This window comes from Aulonocara stuartgranti, assembly GCF_965226115.1.
Source record: "Aulonocara stuartgranti genome assembly, chromosome: 23".
Taxonomy (NCBI): domain Eukaryota; kingdom Metazoa; phylum Chordata; class Actinopteri; order Cichliformes; family Cichlidae; genus Aulonocara; species Aulonocara stuartgranti.
The window spans coordinates 45925767-45940926 of NC_138958.1; the positions used below are offsets into that span (position 1 = coordinate 45925767).

The window sequence follows — 15160 nt, forward strand, 5'->3', positions numbered from 1 at the left end:
ACAGAGTTCAAAAGAGTTCAAAGAATAAAGAAGAAAAAAAAAAGAATAACCTTTACTATCATTTATACAGGTTTATGATGTTTTGCTGTTAGCAGCAGTGCTAACGCTAGCTTCAATGCTAATGCTAACGCCAGCTATAGTGCTAACACTAGCCTTAGCGGTTGTTAACTGACAAAAAGAATATTCCTGTGATATTTATTGGCAGTCAGTGAGACAAAAGTAACAAATGAGCTTCATTATTGCCATTGTGGCTCAGTTTTAACACTAAGAATGCTAACGCTAGCTGCGATGCTAACGCTAGCTGCGATGCTAACGCTAGCTGCAGTGCTAACATTAACTGAAGTGCTAATGCTAGCTGGAATGCTAGCGCTATCAGCAATGCTAAGGCTAATAACAGTCTAACAGTAGCCTTACATAAGTGGCAATACTTCAGGTAATTAGTTTGAATTATAAAATGGTTGCTGTGTCTTTTAGTGTGCTGTATAACCTGTATAACCTGCTAATTATAAGTTCAGTGTATCATGGTGTGTGGGCTTTGTATTTCTGTTAGTCTGATAACACTGTACAGACAACTAACATATTATTTCTGCTCTTACACTTTCAGGAACTTGACTGACATCTGTGCTTTGCCTGGTAGGTGTGCACATACTGTAAGAGAAGTAGACCAAAATAAAAAAAATAATCGGAATAATATAAACTGTAAAGTGTGGGTTCAAAGTTTTTGCTAGACCTTTTAAACACAATTTTATAACAAATACACACAAGTACAGCTTAACAATTGGGCTAAAATATTTTTTTTCGTACATTTTTGTAGTCACACTACATGTGATTAGTTAATGATTCACTCAATCATATTTGTATTTAAAAATATTATTGCTGAATTTAATTAAATATTCTTTTAAAAAGTGCCCAATTATGCAACTTTTTGCACATGGCAGCCGACAACAGTTTAGCTTGAATATTTGTTTTGTCCTTTTTCAGTAGTCACAATTAGTTCATACAATTGCCATGTGATATTATTTTAATAAAATTATTATATTTTTCTTGTTTTTTGTTCACAGTGTGAAGAAGAAGAAGGACCAGATCTCCAGTCTTCTCTCTTACATCCCAACCCCCCAACCCCTCTATCCTCTGTCCTGCTCCACCTATTGTCTCTGCCTTCTTTCCATCTGTATTTCACCCTGTGGTTTGTGAGAAATTTTGCCAAACCAAGAATCTTATTGCGGTTTGATTTCAAAGCCGTGTCTCTCCTGCTCTGTCTGTTCTCTCTGCTAAATTTTCTCTCTACCTGTTTTTCACTCTTGGCTTGCTGCTGAAAAACGCCAAGCCAATAAAGCAATAAAGAGTGCATATTTTGCCTCAACCTATGAACAAACTGAACAAACAAAGAAAACTCTGCGGTTTGATTTAAAGCCGTGTCTCTCCTGCTCTGTCTGTTCTCTCTGCTAAATTTTCTCTCTACCTCTTTTTCACTCTTGGCTTGCTGCTGAAAAACGCCAAGCCATTAAAGCAATAAGGAGTGCATATATTGCCTCTACCTGAGAACGAACTGAACAAAGAAAACTAATTCACGGTGTGATTGTGATTTCCCAACCGTGTCTCTCCTGCTCTGCCTGTTCTCTCTTCTAAATTTTCTCTCTACCTGTTTTTCACTTTGCGCTTGCTGCTAAGTTGTGCCAAGCCAATAAAGAGAGTGCATAATATTCTCTTGACTGAAGAACAAACTGTCAAACGAAAGACAACTGTTTCAGACAAATAAAAACTGAAATATAAAGACAAAGAGAACATCTCCTGCTGTGTGCCACTCTTATTTTATAAACATATTTTCTAAAGACTAAGAGAAACACTTGTGTAAAAATGCCAAGGAAGCAGAAAAAGTCACAAGCTGCAAAACAACGCTGGAAGAAGTTCCATGAGTTTCACAGTGTGCCAACATGTGAACAAGCTGAGTGTGATTTTCCTCAGAGCTCTGCAGAAGACAGTGTGTCTGCAAAGACCAATGCTGATGGTGTCAAACAGGCAGGTCAACATGTTCCTGCACATGTACAACAGGTATCTTATGCTGATGCTGTAAAGAGTGGACTGCAGCATAAAGTTAATGAACAACATGAGGTGTCAAGTGCCCCACAGGTGGGTTATGCTGATTTTTTGAAAAGAGGCTGTCACAATGATGTGGCAGGACAATCTCATGCAGAAAGAGAGAACCTTGAAAATCAGCCATCTGTTACACAGGTCTGTGCATCTCACAGCCAGGCACATCCTAAATATGGAGACTCCAGAAACAAGCAGTGCACATGTAACTCACTCACATTTCTTGCATTCCGTCATGAGAATGAAAACATGACTACAGCTGACCTTAATCTGGTCTTGGATAAAGGTGATGTGATGTACAAAGAGGCCAAGAAAAGATTTCCTAAAAATATTCATTTGGCAACCGATGAGCTGCCAGACAAAGTTGATGCTCGCAGGTCTATGTATGATGTCGACATGACACAGCCTTCCCGGTATGGGACATTTGAAGAACCTCCAGAGGAGGCAGTAGATACCTTTCTCAGCTTAGAAGCAGGACTGAGCTGCCTGTTGTCAGATGTGCAGTATGCCTTATTGATTATGAGTGGATTGTGTATCGCAGTGTTCAGATCCACATCGGGCAAATATGGTTTCTTTGATCCACACTCCAGAACAGCCAGTGGTCTTCCTCTACTACTACAGTCACGTAATCGTGGTACAGCAGTGATGCTGAAATTCACACTCCTCAGTGACATGATTAAGAGGATCCAAGATTCTTATGAAATGATGGAGATATCACCTTCTTGTAACTATGAACTGAAGCCTGTGCAGTTCTACAGTATGAGCACAGTCAACCTGAGTGATACTATCACAGACACAGTCTGCAGACCAACAGCTGCCACTGCTGTGGCACCTACTCACTCTGATACAACTGTTGATGAAGCAAACTCCTCTTCTCCAAGGAGAAACACAACCACTGATCTGACTGAGAACATCTTTTTTCAAATGTCCATTTGTACGCCACTGGTGGAACAAAAAGAAGACCATATGACTCAGTTCACATCATATGAAGATCAGAATGAACCTCCTAATATACCAACTGAAGAACTATGCAGTGAATTAAATTTCTTTCCATCGAATGATGCTTTTTCATGTCAATCAAATGCTGCAATAAAAAATGTTGCTGCCTGTGATGTTTCTGATATAGTTTTACAAAAACTGAAAAAAGTTAATAAACAACAAAGGCAAAAAATGAAAAGAAGATTAATGGCATCAGAGAAACCCAGAAATCAGAGAAAAGAAAACCAAAAAAGGAAAGAACGACAAAAGTACGCTTCAAATAAAGATTACAAAGAAAAGAAAAAATCTTGCACAAGCGAGGCATATAAAAACAATCCTGAAGTCAGACAGAAAAAACAACAGTATATGAAAAGACGTTATTGTGAGAATGATGAATTCAGACAGAAAAAAAACCAATATGTTAAAAGACGTTTTTCTGAGAATGCTACAGTTAGAAAGAAACAACAACAATATATTAAAAGACGCTACTGTGACAATGCTGAATTTAGACAAAAACAAAAAAACTATATCACTAAAAGGTATCAAGAAAACCCTGAATTCAGAGAGAGACAGAGATCTCGAGTGACTCAGCGTTATGCACGTGATGACGCATTCAGAGTAAGACACAGACAACTAATGAAACAACTAATGCGAGACAGGTATCAAAGTAATCTTGCCTTCAGGATTATGCACAATATGAGATGTGCAATGAAAATAAAAAGGAAATACAGATGGGTGAACAGACAAACCCAAGAGAGTGACAACAGTGTGATTAACGAGGCCATATCTGTGTTCAAATCACAAATCAAAGTTGGACCATCATACCCATGTACTGTATGCTTCAAGGCTTCATTTCCAAACCAAGTACGACCCTGCACAAGGTCAAATTATGTCAAAAACCCACATGTGGTTGCAACATGTTTGACAGGAAAGTTTGTTCATGTTTGTGATGAAAACTGCAGAAATGAGCAGTGCAATGTTCCCGATGAGAGAAAGAGAGAGTGGATTTGTCACACCTGCCACGATCATCTTAAAAATGGATTCATGCCAGCACTTGCTGTTGCCAATACACTGGAGCTTGCTGATATTCCACCTGAACTGTCTGATCTCAACATACTGGAGAGACATCTCATAGCCAAGTGCATACCATTTGCCAAGATCATTCCTCTTCCCAAAGGCAGACAAAGAGCAATTAGAGGAAATGTGGTCTGTGTCCCATCCGAGGTACAGGAAACTGTTGAAGCATTGCCTCGATTGAGAATTAATTCTCAGATCATGAGAGTGAAACTGAAGAGACGCTTGTCTTACAAAGGTCATCAGCTGTTTCAGACTGTAAGCTGGTCTAAACTTGTGCAAGCACTGCATAAACTCAAGCAGATTCATCCACAGTATAAGGATGTGAGCATCAGAGATGATGCTGAGCTGTGTGATCCAACACTTCCTGATGAAGATGATGATGATGATGATGATGAAAACATGAATGAGGACGATTATGATGAGGCTGATTTAATGGAAATTGACAGCTGTGAGAAAAATGCACTGAGTGAAGCACAAAATAAAAATGAACAGGACATTGACACGTTACCCTGTGATGGTGAACAATCGCATGAACAGATGAGAGATGATTCAGAGCAAGCAGATGGACTGACTAATGGTGGTTTTGCACTCGAGTCCTGTTTACAGCCCCCTGATGTGGCTGAGGAGATATTATGTTTCAGTGAAGGAATCTACTCTGTTGCTCCTGCAGAGAGAAACAATCCAATAAGTTTTTTCAAAACACCTAAACTGGAGGCCATGGCCTTCCCTGTGCAGTTTCCTACAGGCCAAAACACACTTGATGAAAGAAGGCTGATCAAAGTATCCCCCAGTGGGTATTTCAAATCAAGACTTTTCTGCATTGATGATCGTTTTGCCAAAGACACAAACTATTTGTTCTTTGCACAGTTTGTGACTGAAATACACTTGGCTACTTCCAGCATGACGATACAGTTAAGAAAGGCAAAGCCTCTGACCAGAGATGGGAGAAAAATAACCTCAGGCATGTTACAAGATAAACATGAGGTGGAGAAACTGGTGCGAAATAAAGACGCAGTGAGATTCATGCAGCCTCTGAGAGGAACCCCAGCCTATTGGGAGAAAACAACAAGAGATCTTTTTGCCATGATCAGACAGTTGGGAACTCCCACGTTCTTTTGCACATTTTCAGCTGCTGAAATGCGCTGGCCTGAAGTGATCGAGGCAATAACAAGGCAGCAAGGTGAACAAGTGAATTTTGAAGGACTTGACTGGTCAGCAAAGTGTGACATCCTGAGAAGCAATCCTGTCACAACAATGCGCATGTTTGACAAGAGAGTTGAAGCATTATTCAGAGATTTACTCTTATCTCCCGCAGAGCCACTTGGCAAAGTCATTGACTACTTTTACAGAGTTGAGTTTCAGCACAGAGGAAGCCCACACATACACTGTCTCCTGTGGGTAGAAGGTGCTCCTGTGTTTGAGGAGGATGATGAGCAAACTGTTCTTGATTTTATAAACAAATACATCACAGCTCAGCTGCCTGATCCACATAAACAACCTGAACTGTACAAGAAAGTAACAGAAGTGCAAAAACATAGTAAGAACCACACAAAGACGTGCTTTAGGAGTTTAAGCTCCGGGTGCCGTTTTGGTTTTCCCAAACCACCCTGCAATGAGACAATGATCACAAGACCCAGTGAGGATGATGCACTGGAAGTAGAAACAGCAAAGAACAAGCTCAGACCACTGAACCAGCTGCTGAATGAACCTGAAACTGCTTCCATGAGTTTAGAGCAGCTCTTGGCAAGATGCAACTTGACACATGCAGAATATCAGAGATACCTGAATAAAATGAACATGAGGAGTACGATCATACTAAAGCGTGATCCAAAAGACTCTTGGATAAATGGCTATAATCCACATTTGCTTGAAGCCTGGAACAGTAATATCGACATAAGCTTTGTTTTAGATGCTTTTGGTGCTGCAAATTATTTAATGAAATATATATCAAAAAAAGAGGGCGGGCTATCTGAGTACCTGAAAACTGTCATTGAGAACTCCCATAAGGACAGTGTAAATGAGTGCGATGAAATGAGAGCCGTCATGCAGGCATATTCAAAGAAGCGAGAGATCAGTGCACAAGAATGTGTTGCTCGTGCATGTGGTCTTCACATGAAGCAATGTTCACGTGCTGTAATATTCATACCAACTGATGATAATCCTGTGAAAATGAGTCGTCCCCTGTCAGTTCTGGACAACACAACACCTGAGTCTTCCAATGTTTGGATGACATCTTTGAATGACAAATACAAAGCCAGACCTGAAACACCAGAGTATGAGGAGATGTGCATGGCAGACTTTGCTGCTACTTGCAGGATTGTCTATGGCCAACAGAAAAAAGGTAAAGATGTTTTGCCCCTTCTCAATGAGATGGGGTTTGTGCAAAGGCGCAAAAACAATAAGCCTGCTATCATCAGATTTCACCGCTGCTCACAAGAAAAACATCCAGAGCAATATTACGGAAGACTGCTTAAACTGTACCTTCCTCATCGTTCAGACCACGAACTGAAAACACCATCGTTGCCAACCTATCAGGCTTTCTATGGTGCTGGCTGTGTACAGCTACCAGGTACTGACCATCTTGAGTACGTGCAACACATTGTCAAAAGAAACAGAGAAAAATATGAGAAAAACAGTGAGGAGATCGAGAGCGCTGTTGAGGAATATGAGCAGAACAGAGGTGTGACTGACGAATGGTGTAATCTGGCACCTGAATCAGATCTCGTAAGGTTGCCACTTGTCGAACAAGAAAGAGAGCGAGACAATGAAAATGAACAGGAAGATGTGCCCGACTACAGCCGTCAGGCTGATGCTTCAACAGAAGTCAGAGCCATCAGGGAACCCCCTGCTATTGATCCCACATTGTTACGTCAGATGTTTCAGAATCTGAACAAGAAGCAAGCCTGCATATTTTATGCAGTTAGAGACTGGTGCATTAAAAGAGTCTGTGCTCTAAATCCAGAGCAGTTTTTCTTTTATATTAATGGTGGTGCTGGAACAGGAAAATCACATCTTATCAAATGCATCTACTCAGAAGCATCTAAGATACTGAGCAAAGTGCCCAGATATGCAGACGACGTTGACATATCAAAACCCACTGTCCTGTTAACTGCTTTCACTGGGACTGCAGCTTTTAACATTTCTGGAACAACACTGCATTCTCTTCTCAAGCTGCCTAGAAGCTTAAAACCTCCCATTCAGGGACTTGGCAATCAGCTGGATGAAGTCAGATCAGAACTTTTGAATGCTGAAATAATCGTCATTGACGAAGTGTCTATGGTGTCAAGACATCTGTTTGCATATGTAGATGCAAGACTCAAACAGATCAAAGGGACTCGGAGACCCTTTGGAGGCATGTCAGTCCTTGCTGTCGGAGACTTCTATCAGCTACCCCCAGTGCGACAGTCTAAACCTCTCTGTGTGCACGACCCGTCCGAGATCGACCTGTGGCGGGAGCATTTTCAGATGATCACTCTGACTGAGATTATGCGTCAGAAAGATGATGTTGTCTTTGCAGAGATGCTGAACAGAATTCGTGTGAAAGGAAAGTTGGATGAGCTTTGCGAAGCAGATAGAAATTTGTTGTCACAGGCCATAACTGAACCAGCCCATTGTCCAACTGATGCGTTGCACATTTTTGCAACTAATAAAGAAGTGGATGCACACAACTCTGCAACACTGGCTCTGCTCCACACTCATATCATTGACATCCATGCAGATGATTATAGAAAAGATCCTAGAACTGGCAGAATGGCACTTCAAGACAGACCATTGAAAGGAGGTAAAAACGAGTTACCAGACACACTGAAAGTTGCAGAAGGAGCTCGTGTCATGCTCACCAGAAACATTGACATACAAAATGGTTTGGTTAATGGAGCTTTTGGAATACTACTTAGAGTAGTTCACTCTGAAAACGACCAACACATCATCAAGCTTGGACTTAAAATGGATAATGAGACATCTGGAAAGAATAACCGCACACCAGCAGACGACATGGTGTACATTGAGAGAGCAGAGGAGAATCTGAAGCAGAAAGGAGTGGTACGAAGACAGTTCCCAGTGAAGCTGGCCTTTGCATGTACAATACATAAGGTACAGGGTATGACAACTACATCAGCTGTTGTCTCTCTTAAGAGCATTTTTGAGCCCGGCATGGCCTACGTAGCTGTCAGTAGAGTGACGTCTCTCAGTGGACTGTATCTTCTTGATATGGAGGAGAAAAAAATATTCACCAACCCAGAAATCACTGCAGCGCTTGAGAACATGAGACAAGCCAACCTTGATGACATGATGCCTCTTCTACACGTGAGGCAAACACTGAGCAGGTCAGAGGTTTTCACCATTGTTCATCATAATACAGAGGGACTGCCAGCTCACATTAATGACATCAAAAGTCACCATGAATTGTGTCTAGCAGATGTTTTGTGCCTAACAGAAACACACCTGCGGGGCTCTTTTGTCGCAGAGAGTCTCCACTTGGAAAATTACAATTTGTTCAAACGCAACAGACACCTGTCCTACACAAACTTTCCCCAGATGGCAAACAGAAGTGGTGGTGGAGTTGCTGTTTATGTGAAAAGTGACATTCAAGTGCATGAAAAACAGTACATCCATAATGTAACTGACCTTGAATTTCTGGCTTTAAAGGTTGAAGCACCAGTCAGTGTTCTGATTGCAGTTGTATACAGACCTCCAGACTACACTCTGAGGCCATTCCTGAAAAACCTGGTAAGCCTATTAGACTCATTGGAGATCATGGACCGTCATCCCATCATAGTTTGTGGTGATTTTAATGAGAATGTTTTATCCAGTGCAAACAAACCAATCCTGGAGCTGTTTGAGTCTAGGGGATACGCACAGGTCATCACTGCCCCTACCACAGAGAAGAACACACTGCTTGACCTAATTTTCATTTCTCAGTCAGATCGATGTCTCCATTCTGGAGTCATGAAGACCTACCATAGTTACCATGACCCAGTATACTGTGTATTGTCCTGTGATGATTCATGATCTAGATCTTTGAATACAGTAAGTAATATCTATATTTTTGAATGACTTAAGAAAGTAGAGCGATGCTTGAACTCCAGAAAGAAGTCCAGACGCTTTTCTTTGCAAGCTCCTTTGACTACGATGACCTGGATGACTGAGAACCTTCACAGACATAAAGTAGAGCGATATTTAAAAGTTGACGCCCTGCATTGCAGTATAATGTTTGAATTGTTTACATAAAATACAATTACATGAATTAAGTAATGATATCAGTAAAAGATGACAATTTTATTTATTACAGAAAATCTAAAATTCACTAACAGTAACCTATAAATGTCAGAAAAATCAAATATAGCAGTTTAAAATGAATAGTGTAGGCATATCCTCTCTGCAGCCAGGCTTCAACATCCTGCCAGGCTGCCCCAGTCTCACTGTGGCTGGGAGGGAGGGAGGGTGGACCAGAGGATTGCCTACACAACACATAAATGTTCAACAGCTTCTTCATTGTTTCTGAGAGAACAATAATGACTAAAGGTTGCTATTTAAAAAAACAAACAAACAAACAAACAAACCTAATTACAGCAATAATGACAGTTAAGCCACTTTATGTGTGCCTCTATTTTGAAATACTATTTACAAAAATGTTATTATTTTGGTTCGTTATAAACTTTAAACTTTTTCAAAAGTATACGATTATATTTTTGGACCAATTTTACTATGAAACATCAATTTTTATGAGCTTTTATCATGTTTCTGGCCAGTGCAATCATCAGGGTGGGTCTGGGTTGATAACTGCACATTTCTGGCCAGAAATGTTTCAGCAGTGTTACATATGTAGTGCATATGTTACACTTGCTTTCTGTTACCAGCTGATACCCTACATTTGTATAGACATTGGATGGTGTGAGGTTGGGGAGTTGAGTGGGAGGGGGGGGGAGGGGAGGGTACGGTGGGAGTTGAGGGGGGGGGGTTTCCTTTCCTGTTAGGTTTCCTTTTTTTTTCTTTTTTTTTTTTTAAGCAAGACACAGTCCTCCTGTGTCTTCTCCAAGCTTCACATGTAAAATCCAACAATGTGAAGCACATAGCAGCCAGAAACTGTAATGCCACAGATCAGAGAAACTTCATCATCACCATCTTCATCGCCATACGATCAGAGCGTGAGACTTCACATCTGGAGCACAGGAGAGATTCTGTGATAAGTCCTCCTTCTAGCTTGTCCCACAAGCAGTCGGTGAGATTTACTCACAACAAAAAGGGTTAATGACATAATTTCCATGAAAACATGTATTCATTCTTTGTGAAGTGTTTAAATTGTGTTTTCACTTGACCTTAGGAGTGTTAGAGTGTATTGTAATGTCTGTACTCAGGTGTTTCCCTCTGTGATCCATCCCCTTCAGAGCTGAGACACTCAGGACTGAACAGACGGCACAGTTTCTGTGACTGAGCCTCCAAAACACCTTCTTTGAAACCACTCATGATAGAAGGGCTTCATATTTGCAGCAGCACTACTACAGGTATTCAGTTTATTACAGGATGTGTTTGTTTCTTAGGACCAGCTCTGAGTGCACACTACCTAACATATACACCTTTCTGTTTATTACAAACCAACTACTCTGGATCATATGGCCAGTTGGCAGGAATGTTGCTGCAGGAAAACATCCCTGGAGATCACCATCATTGTCAGACTGACTGTGCCTCCTCTGTGCAGTGTCAAGATCCTCCCTAAATGAGTGTGTAAGTTAACATTTTCATTATTTTATTCCCTTTGACAAGACAAGTATCACTGATATTTACATTTACAACTACATATTCCTGTTTTCTGCTCTTCTTTTAAAGTCCTCAGCTATCCTGCTTCTGTGCTGCTTGCCACACATCAAACACTGGCCGGATGACAGGGAGGATCCACTCTGAAGTCACTGGACATGATGAGGATCATATGGGACTTCATAGTTTCACAGAAACATTGTGCTCTGTGATTACAGGTTTTAAATGGACATAATGACTGCCTCTCTCTGATCAACAGGCTAAAGGATTGTTGTCATTGTTAGTGCTCTGTACAATGTATGCTTATTTAGTATTTCATCACAGAGCAAACCTTTTTTTCTTTAACATATTTTTATTTTTTTATTTGTGGGGATAGGTTAATTGATTAATCCAAATTGTCACTAGGTGTGAATGTGCGAGTGAATGTGAGTGTGAATGGTTGTCTGTCCCTGTGTGTTGGCCCTGTGACAGACTGGCGACCTGTCCAGGGTGTACCCCGCCTTTCGCCCTATGACAGCTGGGATAGGCTCCAGCGCCCCCCGCGACCCTGGAAAGGATAAGCGGAAGCGAATGGATGGATGGATGGATATTTTTATTTTGTTCTAATGTTGAATTAACTGTGGGGATTTTTTTTAAGTGGGCACTCTGGATGTCATATGACCAGAAATGTGGTAACTGGAATTCAACAGTATGGAAGAAAAAATCTGCTAAGAACAAAACACACACAAAACCCCCCAAGAAAATTCAAATTCATTCCATGTAATCCAATCTAAAACATTTTAAACTGCTGAACAGCAACACAAACAGCGTTAAAAAACAGTGTTAACAGAATGATTATGATGATTTTGTACCAAAGTTTCAGGTCACATGGCACACCTAGTGTGTAGTGTGGGGTATCAGCTGGTAAGTATAGTTTTTTTTTTTTCATATTTGTGTCCTTAGAGTTCAGATAGATAAAGCCTTGTGTATAATAATTAGTCATAACCACAACTCAAAGTCAGGGACTAACTAATTTTGGGACTTTGTGTCTGAGCCCAGGTTAAAACAATGTGTAAAAAAGCATTTAGTGGCATGGCTGAACAATGCTGTATTGATACTTATTTATCCATGTTCACAAAAAGGACTAATGTGTTTATTTGATTATTTGCATGTGTTAAACTGTGTCACCACCTTACGCTTTCATTTGACTTTACTCAAAAATCTCTATACAGTTCTCTTTTACCACTGTGTGGACTCTGTTTACATTAAAACATAAAGAAGAATGAGTAACAAAAAGATGTGTAGACAGATTAAGTAGGACGATAGAAACAGCTGTTCAGCCATGTTCTAAGAAACCAACACAATTTAAAGGTTCAGGATTGTGGTTTTAAAAGTTGAATTTTCATGTATTTCATATCTTGCTTATTATTTTTTATTTAGTTATTTAATTTAGTTATTTTTTATTTATTCTACTAGTCCTTTTCAGAAAGAAGCTGTAAAATATGACTTAAGATTTTTATGTTATTTTCTATGACATACAAAACAAATTGATGTATGTAATACTATTAAACATGATATACACATGTGTATATGTCTGAAAAACATTATGCTGTATATTAAAGTTTGTATTTTCTCCAGAATTTTTGTTCATCTTTTAAGTTCATTTCAATTAGAAGAATTTGAACTTTTAATATTCATTCAGAGGTTTTCTGACTCTAAATTTTCTTTTGTCATTACTCATCTTTTTATTATTTACATTTTAAACATGTTTAGCTTTTTTCCAACTTCTTCTGTGTGAACATCAGCTTTCAAAAGTTCTGCACTTTTGTTTTCAGGTGAAAATTTCTGTATTTTCCAGCTCATTCGGAATTTTTAACTTAACATTCAGCAATTAATTCATTTCAGTGCATACATTCAGATTCAAGCATTCACACTGCAGTTTCTTCAGAAAATGCACTTTCTAGTATTTTATTATCTATTCCGTACGTTTTTTGAAAGCCTACTCCTTCAAAACCGTTCAACTTAGAAAAACCATTCAAACACCATTAGATTCCTATTCTTTTGGACATGATTGCTTGTATTTTTCTCATTTTTAACATTTATATTTTTAATTTTATTCAACTTTATTCAACAAAAATTTCCCATGTATTTCAATGGGGAGACCCTTCAAATTCTCATTCAACTTACTCATTTTTAAACTCTTACTACTTCAACATACGTTCACATAGAGCCACCATTCAAACTTTAAAACGAAGACAAGACATTCAACTATTCAACTTGTATTTATCTTTTCAATATCTATTATACTTTTTCTTCAGTTCCAGTTTAAGTTTCATGATGTTTTTTCACCCGTTTCAGAGTTTATAATGGGTGTGTATGGGACGGAATGTTGGGGCTAGAGTGAGGCAGCTCAACTGCTAGAGTGAGAGGAGCAAAAAAATTAATCTTAAAATCTTTTTTAAAACTGCTGCTGTGTCCGCAGCGTTTGCTCTACAGGTATGATTTTACCCTCAAAACGTAGCCATGGCTGTCCTCTTTCATCCAATGTGTTTACTATTGTACTAGGTGTTATGGTTCTTTCATAAATGTCACCAATGCACAGCCTCCTCCCTCCAACTCTTCCATAGACTCTAATGTTAAAATGGCTCAGAAGGTTCGTTTGAAAATCAGAAGAGCATGGTGTCTTTCCACTGTCACCACGTCCATATAATAAACTCCACAGACATGAAAACTGAGAATTTGGTAGACTAGACATTGCTGTCGCTCACAGTGAAAGAATTTTGTCAATACGACTTTTACTTTTCATTTGGGAACGATTTGTTTCGGCCTGACTTTTCTGTTCATTTTAAGCAGCAAAAGTGAGGTGCATGTCTGTGTCCGTGTGTATGGAGCCATTGGGTGCGGTCACTATAGCAACCAGGCTCACACCTGCCTGCTTAACGAGCTCTCTCTGCCACTCTGCCAAAATTAATCTTAAACACTTCTCTTTCAACTGCTGCTGTGTCCACAGTGTTAAAGCCATCATTTTACCCTCAAAACGTCGCCATCGTTGTTCTTTTTCCAACATCTTGTCTTTCAAAGCTCAGAGATGTCAACTTTTTAAACTGTGTGGGTCCAAGTGGAGGGATCACATTTTAGTCATTCAGTGATTCAAAGAATATGACCTTTTAATATTCTTTCACATGTTTTCTGACTCTAAATGTTCTTTTCTCATTTCTTAGGTTTTTCTAATTTACAATTAAAACATTTTCAGCTTTTTTCCAACTTCTTCTTCTGTGTAACCTTCAGCTTTTAGCAGTTCAGCACTTTTGTTTTCAGGTTAAATTCGGGTTTTTTTTTTTTATCTCATTCAAAATTTTTAACTTAAATTCAGTAATTATTTCATTTCAATGCATACATTCAGATTCAAGCATTCACACTGCAGTTTCTTCAGAAAATGCACTTTCTAGTTATTATATTTTATCTATTCCGTACGTTTTTTGTAATCCTACCCCTTCAAAACCGTTCAACTTAGAAAAACCATTCAAACACCGTTAGATTCCTATTCTTTTGGACAACACTGCTTCTATTTTTCATATTTTTAACATTTATATTTTTAATTTTATTCAACTTTATTCAACAAAAATTTATAATGTATTTCAATGGGGAGACCCTTCAAATCCTCATTCAACTTACTCATTTTTAAACTCTTACTACTTCCACATACATTGACATAGAGCCACCATTCAAACTTTAAAACGAAGACAAGACATTCAACTATTCAACTTGTATTTATCTTTTCAATATCTATTATACTTTTTCTTCAGTTCCAGTTTAAGTTTCATGATGTTTTTTCACCCGTTTCAGAGTTTATAATGGGTGTGTATGGGACGGAATGTTGGGGCTAGAGTGAGAGAGCTCAACTGCTAGAGTGAGAGGAGCAAAAAAATTAATCTTAAAATCTTTTTTAAAACTGCTGCTATGTCCGCAGCGTTTGCTCTACAGGTATGATTTTACCCTCAAAACGTAGCCATGGCTGTCCTCTTTCATCCAATGTGTTTACTATTGTCCTAGGTGTTATGGTTCTTTCATAAATGTCACCAATGCACAGCCTCCTCCCTCCAACTCTTCCATAGACTCTAATGTTAAAATGGCTCAGAAGGTTCGTTTGAAAATCAGAAGAGTATGGTGTCTTTACACTGTCACCACGTCCATATAATAAACTCCACAGGCATGAAAACTGAGAATTCAGTAGACTAGAAGCTGCTGTCGCTCACGGTGAAAGAATTTCGTCAATACGACT

At 39.2% G+C, this 15160-nt stretch overlaps 1 protein-coding gene and 1 long non-coding RNA gene across 2 annotated transcripts in view; both read left to right on the forward strand.

The window, feature by feature from the left end:
• LOC309701482 (uncharacterized protein) overlaps nt 1-15160 on the forward strand; it is a 2150955-nt gene that overhangs the window by 1334615 nt on the left and 801180 nt on the right. The window lies entirely within an intron of this gene.
• On the forward strand, nt 10127-12153 carry LOC309701582. Its single transcript, XR_014275142.1, has 3 exons — nt 10127-10649; nt 10766-10869; nt 10972-12153. It is a non-coding gene; the product is annotated as an uncharacterized lncRNA (long non-coding RNA).